The sequence below is a fragment of the Nilaparvata lugens genome, chromosome 5 (genome assembly GCF_014356525.2).
Source record: "Nilaparvata lugens isolate BPH chromosome 5, ASM1435652v1, whole genome shotgun sequence".
Classification (NCBI taxonomy): domain Eukaryota; kingdom Metazoa; phylum Arthropoda; class Insecta; order Hemiptera; family Delphacidae; genus Nilaparvata; species Nilaparvata lugens.
This window is the reverse complement of record NC_052508.1, coordinates 73,765,800-73,788,126: the sequence shown is the minus strand read 5'-3', so window position 1 is coordinate 73,788,126 and position 22,327 is coordinate 73,765,800. Positions and strand designations below refer to the sequence as shown.

Here is a 22,327-nt window from a genome sequence, read left to right as displayed (position 1 = left end):
ATAAAGGGGTTTCAAAGTAATATATACTAGTATTCAAGTAATTTTCTGTTCCTCCAAGTAGCATAACCATGTGTAAAGTCCAAGTACATTTCATATTTGAGACACAAACGTTCATCATGAATGCATAAGTGTGACAGAATAAACGTTTGTCAAAGTAATATACTAGTAAACAAGTAATTTTCTGTTCCCACAAGTAACATGACCATGTGTGATAATTCAAGTACATTTCATATTGACACAACAAAGTTGTCGGTTGATAGGGAAGTGTGAATGAATTATAATCTACAAACATATCAGTGTAAAATGAGTGAAAAAACTTGCGTTACCTTTCAAGTGAATCAGGAATAATATTATATAAATTAGGACACATCGAGCTGGTAGGAAGAATGATACTTGTTCTGGTCTCTAATTCGTATTGACAATCGGACGTGGAGTGAATTTGTGAACGGTTACCGCTAAAACGTCGTGATGTTTCTACAAGTTGACAAGACATCGGAACACATGAGCAACTCGTAAACCCACACTATTGCAGCATTCTAGAGGGAATATCTAGTGGAGAGTGATAACATTTACGATGTGTCTTGCTGTATCGGTTCCAAGCACCAAAGTTACAACGAACTACATCGTAATAAGATTCATCAACAAGTGAATAGGAACTGGTAACAGTAACAGTGACAGGAACTGGTTACAGTAACTGTAACTCAACAAGTGCGCAAGTAACTGGAAGTCGGAGTACAGTGACAGGTGAGAGATCAAGCGTTATTTTCTATCAGTTCAGTTATAAGATCAATAGAGAATTCCAAACAGAGTTCAAGAAGAATTAAATCATGAAGTTGATGTGAAAATCATACTGTGCTTTTAGGATTGAGTTTGTTTTTACGGTCCTTTTCCAAAATTATTTCTTTAATATGTGAATCTTCTCTAGATAGATAAATAATTTATTTCTTTTACAATTTTTGTACAATCATATCACTGAAATAGGCTACAAGATAAACATTTCAATCTCCAACATCTTACAACACTGTATTGAAGAACAAATTAAATAACAACTCAAATTCAATTAGCTTAGCCGAAGCCGTCAGCCAGAGTTCAGTAGTTTCTACTAATAATAATATCGAGTGTCCTGGCTGGCTCAGGTCTGGTGTCTGAGATTTCAGGTCGCAACTGATCAATTTCAGGGCCTCTGACATGACCTCAATCTTAGATAGTTTCTACTATCTAATCTCGATAGAATCTCCTCCCAAAATAATTCCGAATTCACTTCCCAACTGCTAACAATAACACTAAGCAAAACCCAAAACTATCATCAAACGAACAGACGTAAGCCCATTGAAAATCTACCCATTTCTTTATTTTTGATATCACTCAGCTCACTGGTTGTCGAATAAACTGATTCTCTTTCATGTATCGTAAACAAATATCGGGGCACCGAGCTTCGCTCGTTATTTTTACTTTCCTTGCCCTATTACCATAGGTAAGGAAAGTATTGCTTTCCGAAAAAAATTAAGGTACCCCAATTTCTAAATTTCTATACGTCTCAAGGTCCCCTGAGTCCAAAAAACTGGTTTTTGGGTATTGGTCTGTATGTGTGTGTGTGTGTGTGTGTGTGTGTGTGTGTGTGTGTGTGTGTGTGTGTGTGTATGAGTGTATGTGCGTCTGTGTACACGATATCTCATCTCCCAATTAACGGAATGACTTGAAATTTGGAATTTGAGGTCCTTTCACTATAAGGATCCGACACGAACAATTTCGATCAAATGCAATTCAAGATGACGGCTAAAATGGCGAAAATCTTGTCAAAAACAGGATTTTTCGTGATTTTCTCGGAAACGGCTCCAACGATTTTGATCAAATTCATACCTAAAATAGTCATCAATAAGCTCTATCAACTGCCACAAGTCTCATATCTGTAAAAATTTCAGGAGCTCCGCCCCATCAATGCAGATAGATTCCCAATTATCAGGCTTCAGATACAATTGAAACGAAAAAACATCAAGTTGAGTAGATTGAGCATGAAAATCTCTACAATTAATGTTCAGTAACATTTCCACCTAAAATTGAAAATGAGCTTTAAATTCGAGAAAATGTGATTATTCAATTGCAAATTATTGTTGATTCTATTAAATCATTCACTATGAAGAGATAGCAGACCACATGTGTGTCTCCAGCGTTATTGCCCTGTCACCAGCTGGCTCAAATCTTTGAATAGTAGACTTGAGATGCGCGGGAACACTAGCGTCAGGTGATCAATTTTCATAACGGCAAGGAAAGTTGTGTGAGTGCGCCACACCAGATTTTTAGGATTGAGTTTGTTTTTACGGTCCTTTTCCAAAATTATTTCTTTAATAAGTGAATCTTCTCTAGATAGATAAATAATTTATTTCTTTTACAATTTTTGTAGGATTATATCACTGAAATAGGCTACAAAATAAACATTTCAATCTCCAACATCGTACAGCACTGTATTGAAGAACAAATGAAATAACAACTCAAATTCGATTAGCTGAGCCGAAGCCAGAGTTCAGTAGTTTCTACTACTACTACTACTACTACTACTACTACTAATAATAATAATAATAATAATAATAATAATAATAATAATAATAATAATAATAATAATAATAATAATAATAATAATAATAATAATAATAATAATAATAATAATAATAATAATAATAATAATAATAATAATAATATAATAATAATAATAATAATATCGAGTGACCAGCCTGGCTCAGGTCTAGTGTCAGAGTTTTCAGGTCGCAACTGATCAATTCCGGGGCCTCTGACATGACCTCAATCTTAGATAGTTTCTACTATCTAATCTCGATAGAATCTCCCCCCTAAATAATTCCGATTTCACTTCTCAACTGCTAACAATAACACTAAGCAAAACCCAAAACTATCATCAAACGAACAGACATAAGCCCCAGAGGGTTCCTTATTATCTGCTTTAAATTTATCATCATTTTAATCTTGGAGATAATTTGATAACAGCGATTGAAAAGGAATATTCCTAGAATCATTTGCCAACACTATGGAACATTTAAAGATAAGATTACTAAATTGGTAAGTGCAGATAGATCTTTTGGAAATGAATGTATCGTAATTTAAATTCAAAAATTTCAATCACATATTAAGTATAATAATAATTATTATGTCCTAACATAGAGAAAGAAGACAAAGGAACATTTATACCTTCAAAATCATATTCTGAGAATCATCTCTATTTAAGTGATGAAAATGTGAAATATCTGTTCTTTTTTCGGTTTTAAAGCATCTAAATTTGAAAATCTACTTTGTGAACATATTTAAGGACTGAACATTCTGTGAAGTGAACAACTACAAGACTTAACCTATTTGGGACTATATGTAACCTTATCTAAATTTGGGAGAGGAATAGCACAAAGTTATCTTTTTTTTCCTCTCCCTATCATTATGATGATATACTTATTTATTGAGGATTAAGAGTAAGAGAGGGCCGACTGCGCCCAAACTTCGCCCTCCTAGGTATGAAATAAAGGCAGTCATTCCATTCTATTCTATTCTATGAATGAATAGAGAACGAAGTATGAAGTATGGAGTTTCCTACATGGCTGGGGTCCAAACTCAAGAAAGGAGAGTTCCATACGAGGTGGACTAAGTTTGCCAGGCCCATATCCGTGTGTAAATGTTTTCTATCGCCTTTATGAAAAATAGATGAATTATCAAGTTGGATAGTAATTGTTTATGTTATTTTTTAGTATCGGGGTTCCTCATGGAGAATCTATTGGAATACTTAGTATAGAATACTGCTGAGAATACGATCATAACCAAAGATCATCTACACCTCATCTTGGAAATCAAATATTGAAAATCTACCAATTTCTTTATTTTTGATATCACTCAGCTCACTGGTTGTCAAATAAACTGATTCTCTTCCATGTATCGTAAACAAATATCAGGGCAACGAGCTTCGCTCGTTATTTTTACTTTCCTTGCCCTATTACCATAGGTAGGGAAAGTATTGCTTTCCGAAAAAAATTAAGGCACCACAATTTCTAAATTTCTATATGTTTCAAGGTCCCCTGAGTCCAAAAGACTGGTTTCTGGGTATTGGTCTGTATGTGTGTGTGTGTGTGTGTGTGTGTGTATGAGTGTATGTGCGTCTGTGTACACGATATCTCATCTCCCAATTAACGGAATGACTTGAAATTTGGAACTTAAGGTCCTTTCACTATAAGGATCCGACACGAACAATTTCGATCAAATGAAATTCAAGATGGCGGCTGAAATGGCGAAAATGTTGTCAAAAACAGGGTTTTTCGTGATTTTCTCGGAAACGGCTTCAACGATTTTGATCAAATTCATACCTAAAATAAATAAATAAAATATATCAATAAGCTCTATCAACTGCCACAAGTCCCATATCTGTAGAAATTTCAGGAGCTTCGCCCCATCAATGCAGATAGATTCCCAATTATCAGGCTTCAGATACAATTGAAACAAAAAAAATCAAGTGGAGTAGATTGAGCATGAAAATCTGAAAGTAGATTTTTCCTCAATTTGAAAAAGCTTTAAATTCGAGAAAATGTGATTATTCAATTGCAAATTATTGTTGATTCTATCAAATCATCCACTATGAAGAGATAGCAGTCCTCATGTGAGTCTCCAGCGTTATTGCCCTGTTACCAGCTGGCTCAAATCTTTGAATAGTAGACTTCAGATGCGCGGGTACACTAGCGTCAGGTGATCAATTTTCATAACGGCAAGGAAAGTTGTGTGAGTGCGCCACACCAGATTTCTATTTATTGATAAACAGAACACAATTCTCTAAAATTATCGTGTTTATATTTCACAGCTATACGTCAGCTTATGAATTTCGGGAATGCAATATTTTGATTTCCCACAGAATTACTCGCTCACTCTTTACTATCCACAGACGACGAAAGTCTCAGCTGTTTCAGCCAAGGATGAATTATCCTTTTAATGTCGTTCAGCGAGTTTTGCCAAGGATGAGACCTAGTGCAATCGAATTTTTATATCATAAACCTACTATGTTCCAAATTTCGTGAAAATCGTTAGAGCCGTTTTCGAGATCTGTTGAACATAAATAACCAGATATACAGAAACTGCTCGCTTAATATAATAGGATTATCATCGCATTATTGGTGTTATGATACTAGTAGTTCTGTGAACAGTAGACCTCACGACGTTTTCTCATCCACAATATTATCTGGTGTCACCTGTTCACCAGATTTTCCAGATATCTGTTGAAGCATACAATGAATAATCCACTTGTCAGCTGATTGATTATGAATAATTCTATAGTCTGATTAATCCTATCTTCAGAGTAGATGATATATTAGCATAGCCACTTCTAATACAAGAACCCGGCCTACGATATTGCAACGTCGCAGTGTAAGCTTAGAATCTAATACATGATTGGTGAGAAATATTTAAAAAAATACCAGCTGATCTTTTTTACCAATCATGTATTAGATCCTAGGCCTACGCTGCGACGTTGCAATATCGTCGGCCGCGGCCTTGTATTAGAGGTGGCTATGATATTAGTGATATCAGAGTATGAAGGAAATTACATTTTCTGTCATATTATCCTTAAAATGCAAAATTTCAAGAAACATTGTTCGTACATCGTCGCGCAGTTAAAAAAGAAATATTCCTGCCAAATCTCTTAAAATTCTATCAATGAGTTTGGCCGTGATTGCGTTACAGACAAACAGACGAAAGAAAATCCGAGTTAAAACATAGATCTCACTGCGCTCGGTCAATTAATCGCATGCACTACTGCTGGAACTAGAACAAGTGAAACCAGGTACTTCTGGATGAGAAAACTGCGTGAGGTCCACTGTTCACAGAACTACCAGTTTTGCAGAACCAAAAAACAAACTGAATATTCTAAAAACCACAGCTGAAATTTTTTTTACAAAACTATTATTGTTTAATTAAAAATTTGAAACTGAACTATCCACTTTTTCTCATCTGATGCATTTTGGAAAACAATGTCACACTACTCAATGTTAATAATTGACATAGCGTTAACAGTTCTTCTCACATATACAAAAATTTAATGCAACTGAGAGAAGCAAGCTGGGACATAAAATATGGTTATCTTTATTGTTGGGAGGGCGTAAAACTACCAGTGAAACTCGTAAAACTGCCAGAACAATGCCAGCCGTACTTTCAACTCGGAAACGCCAGGTTTTACGGTGAATGAACGAATCCTCTATTGTTTGCCATTCATCGATAATATGATACTTTCGAACACTATGTTATTTTATTGGAGTTATCTTTCTTTTGTTTGATTTATATTGAAGTATCCAATTGAGAGATTAATAATTATTACTAGTAGTTCTATGAACAGTAGACCTCACGCAGTATCCACAATCCACAAGTGCCTGATTTAAACTTTAGACCTTATGGAAATACAGCAATAGACTGGCTTCTCCACACATCTGCGTAATCACTTGTCAGCTGATTTATGATGAATAATTCTATAGTCTGATTTTTAATCTAATATTGGAGTATTCCTTTTCCCTTTCAAATTATCCTTGAAATGCAAAATTTCCAAAAACCTTGTATATACGTCGACGCGCAATTAAAAAACGAACATACCTGTCAAATTTCATGAAAATCCATCATCGCGTTTCGCCGTAAATGCGCAACATATAAACATATAAACATATAAACATATAAACATTAAGAGAAATGCCAAACCGTCGTCTTCAATCTTAGACCTCACTTCGCTCGGTCAATTGAACGAAAATCCCAATCAAATGTTGTAAATCACCCCGAAGACATCTGTGACTGCAAATATTGACAACAGGGTGAACAGCTAGATGAAAATTCATCAAATTTATAGCATTTGATTGAGATTTCCGTTTGATAAAAATTATGAATCAATAAGTATTCGAGAAATTGCAACTTTCATTTATTTCGATCTGAATCAATAAATTCATCACACTCATCATGTTCTATCTGATATTTTAGCCGAGCCAAGAATATATCTATATCTGGAAATTTTCTGAAGCCTGGTCCATCCTAACAAATGTTCGACTAATATGTTTGTTGAAACAGTTTGGGCAAATTTATTTTATGTTTGACAAACAATGTTTGCCCGTGGCCAATGTGAACGCGTCACCAAACAAAATAGTTGTAAGTGGGGAGAACAGGCTTTTATCTTTTACAGCAAACACTGAATTTTTCTGGGAAAACAGCAATTTTTTGTTTGACAAACAATGACTGTCTAAACTTATAAAAATGTTTGTCCCTGAGCCCCTCAACAAACATGTTTGCCGGACATGTATGTCGAACATTTGTTCAGAGTGGACACGGCTTGAAAAGAGCTTATTTTCATGAAATGTGATGCCTCAATGATGTTTAATTGAGGTTCACAATTATTCATCTTTTGAGCATTCTAAACAACTTTATGCTACAAACAATTTCTATTCATTTTTAACAGTTGTTAGAATGATTGGAAGAGGCAACAACCAGTTGAATATTTGCTATTTTAGTGATAATGATGTTGAATATTCCTTCTATGTTTGGTTTTGAAGCATCTAAATTTGAAAATCCACTTTGTGTAGAGACTGATTCAAGGACTGAACATTTTGTTAAGTGGACAACCACAAGGCTGTGCAAAGGCTAAAAATAAATTTTCTACTCACCAATAGTTATTTGTATATCTAGAGCCTGATAATTGGGAATCTATCTGCATTGATGGGGCGAGCTCCTGAAATTTTTACAGATATGGGACTTGTGGCAGTTGATAGAGCTTATCGATGACTATTTTTGGTATGAATTTGATCGAAATCGTTGGAGCCGTTTCTGAGAAAATCACGAAAAACCCTGTTTTTGACAACATTTTCGCCATTTTAGCCGCCATCTTGAATTGCATTTGATCGAATTTGTTCGTGTCGGATCCTTATAGTGAAAGGACCTTAAGTTCCAAATTTCAAGTCATTCCGTTAATTGGGAGATGAGATATCGTGTACACAGACGCACATACACTCATACACACACACACCACACACACACACACAACACACACACACACACACACACACACACACACACACACACCACACACACACCACATACAGACCAATACCCAAAAACCAGTTTTTTGGACTCAGGGGACCTTGAACGTATATAAATTTGGAAACTGGGGTACCTTAATTTTTTCGGAAAGCAATACTTTCCTTACCTATGGTAATAGGGCAAGGAAAGTAAAAATACCAGCTGATCTTTTTTACTAATCATGTATTAGATTCTAGGCCTACGCTGCGACGTGCAATATCGTAGGCTGCGCCGTTGAAATATCGTCGGCCGCGGCCTTGTATTAGAGGTGACTATGATATTAGTGATATCAGAGTATGAAGTAAATTACATTTCTCTCATATTATCCTTAAAATGCAAAATTTCAAGAAACCTTGTTCGTACATCGAAGAAAAGAAAAGAAATATACTTTCAAATCTCATAGAGTTCTATCAATGCGTTTGGCCGTGATTGCGTTACAGACAAACAGACGAAAGAAAATCCGAGTTGAAACATAGACCTCACTGCGCTCGGTCAATTAATCGCATGCATTACTGCTGGAACTAGAACAAGTGAAACCAGGTACTTCTGGTCAATTTCATGCATTACTACTGGAACTAGAACAGTGAAAACAGATACTCGTGGATGTGAAAACTGCGTGTGGTCTACTGTTCACAGAAACTACCAGTTTTGCAGAATCAAAAAACAAACAAAATATTCTAAAAGCACAGCTGGAATCATTCTACGACTCTTTTATTGTTGAATTAGAAATTTGAAACTAAATTATCCACTTTTTCCTCATCTGATACATTTTGAGAAGCAATGTCACGCTACTCACTTTTAATATTGACATAGCGTTAACAGTTCGTCTCACTTATACAAAAATTTAATGCAACTGAGAGAAGCAAGCTGGGACATAAAATGGGTTATCTTTATTGTTGGGAGGGCGTAAAACTACCAGTGAACTCGTAAAACGCTAGAACAATGCCATCCGTACATTCAACACGGAAACGCCAGGTTTTACGGTGAATGAACGAATCCTCTATTGTTTGCCATTCATCGATAAAATTGTACTTTCGAACACTATGTTATTTTATTGGAGTTATCTTTATTTTGATTGATGTATATTGAAGTATCCAATTGAGAAATTAATATTTATTACTAGTAGTTCTATGAACAGTAGACCTCACACAGTATTCTCATCCACAAGTACCTGATTGAAACTATAGACCTTATGGAAATACAGCAATAGACTGGCTTCTCCACACATCAGCGTAATCACTTGTCAGCTGATATCTATATATATATGAAAGCGAAATGGCACTCACTCACATCACTCACTCACTCACTCACTCACTCACTCGCATAACTAAAAATCTACCGGACCAAAAACGTTCAAATTGGTAGGTATGTTCAGTTGGCCCTTTAGAGGTGCACTAAGAAATCTTTGGCAATATTTCACTCTAAGGTTGTTTTTAAGGTTTAAAGTTCGTCTTTTAGCATGTATATTCTTCTTCCTCCCAATCTCTTAATTATAAAATAATTATCAATTAATATTAATAAATATGATATTATGTTATTATTTATTAATTATTATTCTCTTATTATCATCTCTTATTTAATTATTGCATTTAAATCTTCACTTGGTGCCAACCTAACAAAGTCAACTCAACTTAATGCTAACCTGACAAAATTATTAATTTAGTTGCCAGTTTACAACTGTTTCGAAGAGGTACTCTATCTAGATTATAGTTCTATAGTAACATATGATATGGAAATTTCAATTATAATTAAGAGATTGGAAAGAAGAGATATACATGCTAAAGACGAACTTTAAACCCTCAAAAACAACCCTTAGAGTTGAAATATTGCCAAAAGATTTCTTAGTGCACCTCTAAAGTGCCAACTGAACATACCTACCAAATTTGAACGTTTTTGGTCCGGTAGATTTTTAGTTATGCGAGCGAGTGAGTGAGTGAGTGAGTGAGTGCCATTTCGCTTTTATATATAGATTTCCATATCATATGTTACTATAGAACTATAATCTAGATAGAGTACCTCTTCGAAACAGTTGTAAACTGGCAAATAATTAATAATTTTGTCAGGTTAGCATAAGTTGAGTTGACTTTGTTAGTTGGCACCAAGTTGAAGATTTAAATGCAATTATCGCGGATAAATTGATTGGGCACTGCTACTTCAATCCTGGGAATATTATATTACTAGCAGTTAGGCTCGCTTCGCTCGCCATATCCTTTTAGCCAGCCGTTTAGTCTGGACCCCCGACTGGATTGTCCTAACATATGATAAAAATGCCCAAATGAAAAATGCAGGCGAGCGAAGCGAGCCTGCTGATCTCATTCTTGGACGATCCGTCAGGGGTCCAGGGGCGGAGCCCCCTGGCTAGACGGATATGGCGAGCGAAGCGAGCCTGACGGCTAGTGATAAATAATTCTATAGTCTGATTTTCAATCTAATATTGGCGTATTACTTTTCACTTTCAAATTATCCTTGAAATGCAAAATTTCAAGAAACATTGTTCGTACATCGTCGCGCATTAAAAAAGAAATATTCCTGCCAAATCTCTTAAAATTCTATCAATGAGTTTGGCCGTGATTGCGTTACAGACAAACAGACGAAAGAAAATCCGAGTTAAAACATAGATCTCACTGCGCTCGGTCATTAATCGCATGCACTACTGCTGGAACTAGAACAAGTGAAACCAGGTACTTCTGGATGAGAAAACTGCGTGAGGTCCACTGTTCACAGAACTACCAGTTTTGCAGAACCAAAAAACAAACTGAATATTCTAAAACCACAGCTGAAATTTTTTACAAAACTATTATTATGTTTAATTAAAATTTGAAACTGAACTATCCACTTTTTCTCATCTGATGCATTTGGAAAACAATGTCACACTACTCAATGTTAATAATTGACATAGCGTTAACAGTTCTTCTCACATATACAAAAATTTAATGCAACTGAGAGAAGCAAGCTGGGACATAAAATATGGTTATCTTTATTGTTGGGAGGGCGTAAAACTACCAGTGAAACTCGTAAAACTGCCAGAACAATGCCAGCCGTACTTTCAACTCGGAAACGCCAGGTTTTACGGTGAATGAACGAATCCTCTATTGTTTGCAATTCATCGATAATATGATACTTTCGAACACTATGCTATTTTATTGGAGTTATCTTTCTCTTGTTTGATTTATATTGAAGTATCCAATTGAGAGATTAATAATTATTACTAGTAGTTCTATGAACAGTAGACCTCACGCAGTATCCACAATCCACAAGTGCCTGATTTAAACTTTAGACCTTATGGAAATACAGCAATAGACTGGCTTCTCCACACATCTGCGTAATCACTTGTCAGCTGATTTATGATGAATAATTCTATAGTCTGATTTTCAATCTAATATTGGCGTATTACTTTTCACTTTCAAATTATCCTTGAAATGCAAAATTTCCAAAAACCTTGTATATACGTCGACGCGCAATTAAAAACGAACATACCTGTCAATTTCATGAAAATCCATCATCGCGTTTCGCCGTAAATGCGCAACATATAAACATATAAACATATAAACATATAAACATTAAGAGAAATGCCAAACCGTCGTCTTCAATCTTAGACCTCACTTCGCTCGGTCAATTGAACGAAAATCCCAATCAAATGTTGTAAATCACCCCGAAGACATCTGTGACTGCAAATATTGACAACAGGGTGAACAGCTAGATGAAAATTCATCAAATTTATAGCATTTGATTGAGATTTCCGTTTGATAAAAATTATGAATCAATAAGTATTCGAGAAATTGCAACTTTCATTTATTTCGATCTGAATCAATAAATTCATCACACTCATCATGTTCTATCTGATATTTAGCCGAGCCAAGAATATCTATATCTGGAAATTTTCTGAAGCCTGGTCCATCCTAACAAATGTTCGACTAATATGTTTGTTGAAACAGTTTGGGCAAATTCATTTTATGTTTAACAAACAATGTTTGCCCGTGGCCAATGTGAACGCGTCACCAAACAAAATAGTTGTAAGTGGGGAGAACAGGCTTTTATCTTTTACAGCAAACACTGAATTTTTCTGGAAAACAGCAATTTTTTGTTTGACAAACAATGACTGTCTAAACTTATAAAAATGTTTGTCCCTGAGCCCCTCAACAAACATGTTTGCCGGACATGTATGTCGAACATTTGTTCAGAGTGGACACGGCTTGAAAAGAGCTTATTTTCATGAAATGTGATGCCTCAATGATGTTTAATTGAGGTTCACAATTATTCATCTTTGAGCATTCTAAACAACTTTATGCTACAAACAATTTCTATTCATTTTTAACAGTTGTTAGAATGATTGGAAGAGGCAACAACCAGTTGAATATTTGCTATTTTAGTGATAATGATGTTGAATATTCCTTCTATGTTTGGTTTTGAAGCATCTAAATTTGAAAATCCACTTTGTGTAGAGACTGATTCAAGGACTGAACATTTTGTTAAGTGGACAACAACAAGGCTGTGCAAAGGCTAAAAATAAATTTTCTACTCAACCAATAGTTATTTGTATATCTAGAGTGAGAAGTACGACATTTTCTCCCTGTGGGAAAGAGTTTGAAGCCCGAGGCGAAGCCGAGGGCAGCAATTTTCCTGAGGGAGAAATAGTTATTTGTGCATCTAGGGACTAAAGTGCAACTTTTTCTCCCTGAGGGAAACTGTTGTCGCCCGATGGCGTAGCCGAGGGCGACAATTTCCCTGAGGGAGAATAAGTACTTTAGTCCCGTGATGCACACAACATTTTTCCTCCACCTACACCAATACCTATAACAATGAATAATTTTACTACATCTTCACGCTTTCACACTATTTTTTTAAAAACAAAATTTAGCTCACCTCTGATAATAATTTGTTGATAGTTGCTAGTTGATAGTTGATAGTTGATAGTTTATAGTTTCCTTATGAGTCACAAAATTCCATGTCGCGTATTAACTATTATATATAGATAGTTTATAGTTTATAGTATAGATGATGATTGTTGATAGAGATGATTGTTGATAGTGTAAAAGCCTACTTCTGATAGTAATTGTTTATTGTTATTGTGCACCCATCACAATTTTGAAAGACCGTGTTCGGGGTTGATAGAACAGAACTGGATTGAAACTGGTGCGTTGCAGCCACTGGCATAGGCCTAGTTGAAGTGTGATCAACATCGCTGGAACTGGATTGAAGCTGGTGTGTTGTGGCCACTGGCATAGGCCTAGTTGAAGTTTCATCAACATCGCTGGAACTGGATTGAAACTGGTGTGTTGTGGCCACTGGCATAGGCCTAGTTGAAGTTTCATCAACATCGCTGGAACTGGATTGAAACTGGTGCGTAGCAGCCACTGGCATAGGCCTAGTTGAAGTTTCATCAACATCGCTAGAACTGGATTGAAGCTGGTGTGTTGTGGCCACTGGCATAGGCCCAGATGAAGTGTGATTTAAATCAATGTTGCTTGTTGTTTGGTTCAAAATCCTGTTTGCTGTTTGTATTTTATTTCCAATATAGCCTTCGGCGACAGTAGTACTCTTCCATCCGCCATGTCTTTTAAGCTGGGTCATTGCTCCTCCAGCATTAACCAGCAAAGTAGCTGAAGTCCGCCTTAGAGCGTGTCCAGTATACAAGTTAGGATTGGGAAGTTGTAAGTATTGTGCAATACTCATGGGTATTTTTCCCAGGGAATTTTTCCCCATGGCTTGATTGTAGCATCTCCCATTTTTAAAACTTAAAAATAGCCGGGGTGATTTTGTTGTCTTTGGTCTTAAATTTAAATACTTTCTGAAATAATATAAGTAGTCTATGTCTCGTTGTGTGCCATTGATCACAGTGAAAACACGTCCCTTGTTGGTTTTAGAATCAGGTACATTAACTATGAGAATTGAATCTTTGTCCTCAATGTCACTAACAGTCATATTGCACAATTCACCCATTCGGCAAGCTCCACAAATACCAAAAATCAAGGCTACTTTTTTCAATAAGTATTGTTCATCTGGAGCATTTAACAGGAATTTATTTACCTCCTCTTTGGTGAATGTTTTAGACTTCTTAGGTTGATAGCCTACATTTTTCTTTTTCAGAAAAGCACCCACTTTCGTAAAATTACTGATGTCTATGTTGTGTTTCACAATAATTATTGCTTTCAACATTGAATAAATGGTGCATAAATAACTTGGGCTACATACCTGTGCTTGTTGTGAGAGGTAAACAAGGATTACGTTTTCTGAAATTCTTACTGTTCCACCACAATTCTTCTTGCACCATTCAACGAATAAATCATATCGCTTGATGTATAGTTCCTTTGATTTTTCCGGAAGCAAATTTTCAGTTACATTTCCAGCTTCGTGTCGAATGTTCGGCGGAGTTAGAACAAACTCCTCATCACTCTCACTTTCCATTTTATAAAAACGAAAATAACTTCTACAATACCGGTAGCGGATTTCGAAGATCTTAGTAGGTAACCAAGAAAAAACATAACCTGCAATCTTGTTTTCTGTGCAGACACGCTCAGTCGTCTCTGTTAAAGTGGGTTTTCGTTTATGCGTAAATGCCGTCGTCGACCATGACAGGGAGAGAATCTCAGATTGGGTAGATTTCAATCTGTCTACATAACTTAAAAGATTATGTTAAATTATGTTTTAATGGAGCAGGTTGAGCTTATACTTTTTTATACTTTTAAATGGCAATATTTTGATATTATTGAAAATGTTTATTTCTTTATTAATAAAGACAATAATGAAAAAGTTATTTAATCAGCTGTTTTAGCACACTTGAAATTTGGACAATATGAATGTTAACAATGCTTGCCGTCGTCGACTGCGGAAAAGTTCGCATAAACGAAAACGTACCTTAAGATGAACGCTCTCGTAGAGATGCCGATGACGTTAGAGGTGTGTACTTTTTCATATCCACCAACGGTTGAACATAACCTAACAATCGAAATAGAGCTACTTATTTCCTAGAGCTAAAATATTCCAAAGATCGAAATAGAGCTCTTTTACTTTTCCTCTACCGACCACGACAGTGTTGCCACATTCCTCATTCTTCAATCGCGGCGTTGTCAGACTTCTTCCCATGTTAATCTTATGGGTTTATTTTTACTCCCTTGGGAGTAAAAGTGATCACTTTTCCCGCTGGGAATTATTTTTAGTCCCATGGGAGGAAAAGTAGTACTTTAGTATTCGATTCCAGGGTGTAAAATGAGACTTTTGATAGTAGGTGGAGGAAAAAGTATTTTTCGCTCGTGATGTACACAACATTTTTCCTCCTTCTACGTTTTTTTATAGAAACTGCAAATAAAATCATTCTAATAACTTACGTATTGGTGACAATGATTCCTAACAACATAACCTAAATCTAAAACCTAAAAACCGGTCGTCTTATTAGCACTGCCGATTGCGCTATCTATCAGCGAAAGTTGTAACAATTATATCAGCTGAGCAGCTACCAAAAATGACTGACTCCAGATCACGCGGTTCAGATTTGAATTGCAGATCAAAAAATATTTGTTGGCTGGTATTTTGAATAGAATAAAATATTTTAAAAATTGTATAAATTTTTATCGTCTACTAATATTAAGAATATAATAATTATCATACAAACATATATTTCATGAGTTAATCAAATTTCTGGTTGTGGTATTGAATTAAGTTGACTCAATGACAGACACCTCTATTATGCTTTCTCATCTGAGCTTGAACCTTCTAACCTATTACAATGTAAGTTTCAAAATAGAGATGCTCCCCATGTTATTTAAATGGAGTCACTTTTACTCCCTAGGGAGTTTTTCTGTTTTTTACTACCGAGAGCGAAAAAGTGACACTTTAGTATTAGGTTTCAGGGAGTAAAGTAAGTACTTTAGACAGTAGGTGGAGGAAAAAGTTATTTTTGGTCATTTTTAGTAAATTGAATAACTTTCTCAAAAATTGATTTTTTTCAAATAATTTTTGTTCCATTCAATTAACAATACCATGGAGAATCTATCCTCTGAAAATCATGGATTTATCTTCCACCGAATTTGTAATGTTCTGTCCAAAAAAATAAAACTTTAGGCGCTCATATCTCAAAAAGTAATGATCGAAATAAAATTTTTTCCTGGAAAACATTTTCATTTTGTTAGCTTGATGATATAAAGATAGAAAAACTTTGAAAAATATCACCAATAGAAAGTTTATTTTTTGCCTTTGGTCAGATTCAACTTATTTTGGACCATGTGTAGCCTTATATAAATTCGGGAGAGGTTAGTGAATAAAGCATAGGATTACCTTATTTTTCTCTCCCTATCATTTTGATGATGTACTTATTGTATGAATAAATGTCCGAGTATGGGAGATGTCTGAGCAGTTACTTCGATCCCGCTATGCACGATAATCAATCCAATCTAACCCAAAGTTTTGATAAACCAATAAATTTACACTTCCCTCATATTGTTATCTTTTTTTTTCTAGTCTGGATTGTTTAGATATTGTATTTTTCCTTGCCCCACTCTCCCATTTACTTCAATCTTTTAACTTTCCATTCTATTAAATTTTGTTTATCTTTTTGATTATCTGGGAATTCTTCAGGGACCCACGCACTGCGGTTCATGCATCTCTTGAAATCTGTTAATACATATGAATAAATGAATAATCAATCAAATTTTATGTCAAATGATGTGAAATTATAATTAAATCCTTAGAATTATCTAGAATTTAGGTGCATGCTAAATATGTAGGAATTATTATTGTTTTAAACTGATGTGTGGAAGACTGTTACCGTACTGAACTCCCCCCTACACACAGACGGATAGTCTTGTAGGGGGTTTCATTGCATATTTTATAATACGTTTGTGTTATGTAGCACTCCTGTAATTATTTGGGAAATAAATAATTTTTGAATTTGAATTTGAATTTTGAAATAAATAATATCCAACGTCTCTCACAAAAGGAGATCAAATTGTGAAGATTTCTGTTATGAATCCCTAGCTAGTGTGGCTTTAAAGAGTAAATTTCAGTTGTCCAGTCCACAGCCTACTTCCAACCTACCAAATTCAAATTTATTCACTCGAAATTCATACAAAATATTAACCAGAGACAAGTAGATCATTAGGCAAGGTTCAATCATCAAGAACAGAAACATAAAACCGCTCACGAACGCATTCGTGTCGTGCCTCGTGAACTTTCCCCCCACCATGAACCCCCGATGACCCCTTCCGTGAGGCTCTATCCACCCCGTGCCCTCCTGACGGGAGCAGCGTGGTCACGACCCTCAAAAGAAAAGTAGGGAGATCTTGTTAACGTTACACTGCTCTTCATTTTCCTTGTCTATGTTTTCTTTTTCAATGCTTGGCCTGGAACCCTCGTCACCCCCGGATATCCATTAGGGCCGCTTCCTAACATTGATCCTCTCCACAGACCTCTCATTATGTGCGCTACAATAAAGCAATCAATCTTGTGGCGAATACCCGACTGTCAGCTCGCTTTCATATATTCACAACAGCTGTCTCCACTGATTCACAGAGAGGGCCACGTTATAATAACAGTTGAGAAAGATAGGAGAAAAACGTTGCCGATCCTCTGTATTTTCAATGCCTTCTATAGACGGTAGCTGATACAGGTTAATAGATTAATTGAAAGAATAAGTGCCGGTTGCACAAAATCCGGTTAAAATTTTAACCGTGATTAATTCCACGAGAACCAATCAGAGAAGCCGTCTTTTCAAAAACGCCTTCTCTGATTGGTTCTCATAAAATTAATCACGGTTAAAATTTAACCGGCTGTTGTGCAACCGGGGCCTATGACTTTGATATTGTCAATACCACCATCTTCAGCTGAAGATGTGGTAGGTTTCACCATTAAACCTGGTACTGAATTATTGATTGATTTTCGAATAAATTAAAGTGGTATTGACAATATCAAAGTCTTATTATTTCAATTATGGAGGAATACCACAGCATCTCATACCATACAATCAAATTAATAAAACCAAATAAATCTTATAGCACCCTTTATTTTTAAAAAAACTTAAAAATAGTTGAACAACTAGTTTCGGTTTACACCATCTTCAGGTTATATGGTTAATAAATCTTATAGCACCCTTTATTTTAAAAAAAAACTTTAAAATAGTTGAACAACTAGTTTTTTTTTACACCAACTTCATGTGTAAACCGAAACTAGTTGTTCAACTATTTTAAAGTTTTTCTAAAAATAAAGGGTGCTATAAGATTTATTTGGTTTTATTAATTTGAAAGTAGCCCATGTCAATAAGTGTTTTAGGTTAATTGATGTAATATCAACTATTATTATTGAACAAAAATCCGAAAAAAATTCTGTAAACCCCGGAGACTTATGCTACTGCAAATATTGACAACAGGGTAAACAGCTAGATGGAAATTCGATGAGCGCTACTATCCAGAAGCTATTTGTTTACAGTTTTTAATCAGTGTTTACAAGTTTTTGTTTCTTGAATGGTTCCAAATTTCCCTAAATAACACAATGTTTTCCGTTATAAGTGGTAATTGAGTGGTATTTTCAATCAATTTATTAATTCAAGCAATCTCAATTCAAAATTTATAGTTCTCATGTTTATTTTGGACTAAAATTTTATAAAAATTGTACACGTGAAATTCCAACCTCATCTTGGACTTTGTCACCTATAAATTGGGATAAAAGATTGCACAAGGACTATCTTATTATTTGATCTTCCAATGTTATTACATTAGTCTCATTTGCATTGTAAACAAATAAAAAAAAAATTGTCAGCCCGGGAATCGAACCAATCTCTGGATAGCAGCGCTCATTTTATAATATGAAGTCATAACGGGCAGCCAATCTACAGGTGGAAATTACTGAGAACTAAGATATGCCAATTATTCAAATGCTAATGAATCAATTATTTATGTTTTAACGGTTCATTCTCTTTCAAAATAATCGATTATATTTTATCAAGCAATAAATTATATTTTTCAATACTTTAGATAAAAGAAAAACGTTGCCGATACTCTGCCTTGTAGCTGATACAGATTTACTTATGTGATTAGTTCATTCTCGTTTAAAATTATCAATTATATTATATTGAGCAAGAAACTATATTTCTCAATAATTTCATGATGTATTTCCAAGATGGAATATTTTGTTGATTAATTATCACTTCTAAATTATGAGAAGACAATTTGGCAACAGAGCAAAGCGAGAAAGAAATAGTGCTTTCCGCTTTGTTGAATGATAGACAAGGATAGGAATAGCATTGCTTATGAAACACTGCCATTATAACGTGGATCCCACTATACATTTTTCCACAGTGTGTGAGGAATTGTTAGGCTAGAGGGGTAGACTTGGGACTCGTGTTTTCGTTATTATTTCGGAATAGTTTGGCACTTGTTTGCAAAAATGTTTGTGGAGATATTTGAACATATGTTCTAGCAAATGTTTTGACACACATTTGTGCGGATGGTTGTAGAAATGATTGTTTACTTGTTTCAGAAAATGTTTCTATCTCGCTTGAGCAGATTTTCGAACAAATGTTTGAACACATATTCGTGCGAATGTTTGTGAAAATTATTGTGTACTTGTTTGAGCAGAGGTTTTTGTCTTGCTTGAGCAGATGTCTGAGCGAATGTTTGAACACATATTTGTGCGAATGTTTGTTAAAATAATTGTGTCCATTTTCAGCAAATGTTTGTGCACCTGTTTGAGCGAATGTTTGTTAAAATGTTCGAGACCTATCCTTATTATGAGAGAAAGTATGGTTGTGTTTGTTCGCATCAAAACATATCATCTTGTGGAATGAATACCGGAAAAACGGGAATGATCTAGATCAACAAATTCCGCTCATATATTCTAAAAATATCAATCTCGTGCACCTTGAAGCCCAAATTTCCATTTCACTTTTGGATTTTTCAAAATTTATTGTTCAAATTCCATTCATGGGACATGAATATTATTTAATTGAAATGTACATACCATTTATAGAACTATAATCAAGAGAGACTACCTCTTCGAAACAGATGGTTAATTGGCAACTGAATCAATAATAAGTTCAATTTTGTCAGGTTGACATCAAGTTGAGGAAAGTTTTTAAACAAGATTTGAATTCTCTCACTTAATATTATGTTAGTACCAAGTTGAAAAACTTATCTACACTATAATAGAGAAAAGGCTTATAAACAAACGGGATAGGAAAATTATGTTTGACGCATCATCATGTCTAAACTACTGAACTGATCAACTTGAAATTCTTCATATAGATTCTTAATTAACCGAGAATAGTCCTAGGCCTACTTCAAACATACTTTAAAGCATCTAAATTCAGAAATGTACTTTGTAGAAATAGTTGAGGACTGAAAATTTAGTGAAGTGAACAACTACAAGACTTGACCTATTTCGGACTATGTGTAACCTTATCTAAATTTGGGAGAGGAATAGCACAATGCTACCTTATTTTTCCTCTCCCTATCATTTACTCATTGTATAAATCAGTTAAGAATATAGATGGCGTTGTTAACAGAGAATTGGTAACCCAGTAATTCTATCATTTTGTACTGACTTTGTTTCGAATATATCTCTCACTCTCACTAAAAGAGTCACATTTCTCAATTCTTATCTTGCTAACATCGAATCATATTGCAGTACTATTATCATCTATTTTTGCTTCTATTCATACTTATTCCTCTTCATGTTCATATTTGATTCTCCTTTTGGAATATTCTCTCCATTATCATATCTGTTTCAAGCTACGGTAGAATTAATATTTAGATTCTCTTTTCCCTCAAGATATCTATTACTATCGTGGCTAACTAGGCAAGTGAACCTATGAAAGCAAGGTGGCATAACGGAAGAGATAGCCTGAACACGGAGCTACTTCGAAGTGAGCTACAATTCTTGTCACGGAAAGGCAGTTCTAAGCTCACCTCAGAGAATATTTTGTAGTAGAGGGATCACCTAAGTTGCACGAAATGTTATTGAAAAATCGATTTTCGCCCTCTTCCGATACATTCTCTGCTAGAGTGAAATCCACGTTATGATGGCAGTGGGGGAAGATAGGTGAAAAACGTTGCCGATTCTCTGTCTTGTCAATGCCTTCCATGAACGGTAGCTAATACAGGCTTATTGATGTGATATTATGGCTCGACTAACACTTACGCGACGTAGGTTGAGCCGAGACTCCTCGACTCTTTCAATAGATTATTTTCAAACGAGAATGAATAGTTAGGCTCAACTCACACTTACGCGACTCAGGTCGAGGAGAGACTCGACTCTAGTCGAGAGCATGTGTTTTTGAATGGTGACAGTCGCGGAGACTAGTATCGACTGGTCTGATTGTCACCATTTGAAAACACATGCTCTCGACTAGAGTCGAGTCTCTTCACGACCTGAGTCGCGTAATTGTGAGTGGAGCCTTTCGCGTTTAAAAATAATCAGTTATATTCTATTAAGCAAGAATATATATTCCAATAATTCCATGAAGAATACCCATAATGAATATGAAATATTTTGTTTATCAATATCATTTCTACATTGTTGAAACACGATCTGGCAACAGAGCAGAGCGAGAAAGAGATAGCGCTATCCGCTTTGTTGAATAATAGACAAGGATAGCAATACCATAGCTAATCGAACACTGCCATTATAACGTGGACCTCACTATAGTAATATATATGATGCAATAATAATATTCTCTTGCATTCCCGCAGCAAGAGTTTTGGATACAATGAAAACTTCTCTGTCAAGCTGATGATGAAAGAGATAATCAGTCTTGAAGCTCAATCGTTATTATACTAACTTATCCTATTAAATTAAGCGAGCAATTTCTGTCTCTATATATCTGGTTATTTTTATATATGGTTATTTCTATATCTGGCTATTTTTATATCTGGCTATTTATGTTCAACGGATCTCGAAAACGGCTCTAACGATTTTCACGAAGTTAGATACATAGTAGGTTCATGATATAAAGATTCGATTGCACTAGGTATAATCCTTGAGAAAACTCACTGAAGCGTCTATAGAAGGCATTGACGAGAACGGCGACGTTGTTTACTATCTTCCTCCACTGCTATTATAGCCGTCTATAGAAGGCAGTGAAAGGCAGTGAATCGGCAACTTCGTTTTCCTATCTTTCTCCACTGTTATTATAGCCGTCTATAGAAGGCATTTACAAGGTAGAGGATCGGCAACGGTGTTCTCCCATCTCTCTCTACTGCTATTATAACTGTCTATGAAAGTCATTGACAAGGCAGTGGATCGGCAGTGTTGTTCTCCTATC

At 35.3% G+C, this 22,327-nt stretch overlaps 1 protein-coding gene across 1 annotated transcript in view; it reads left to right on the top strand.

Moving 5' to 3' along the window:
- Positions 1 to 311: 311 nt before the first annotated feature.
- Positions 312 to 22,327, top strand: part of LOC120351574 — a gene marked incomplete at its 3' end in the record, with an annotated part of 256,312 nt that continues 234,296 nt past the window's right edge. Inside the window, 1 exon segment of the mRNA XM_039429405.1 lies at positions 312 to 744.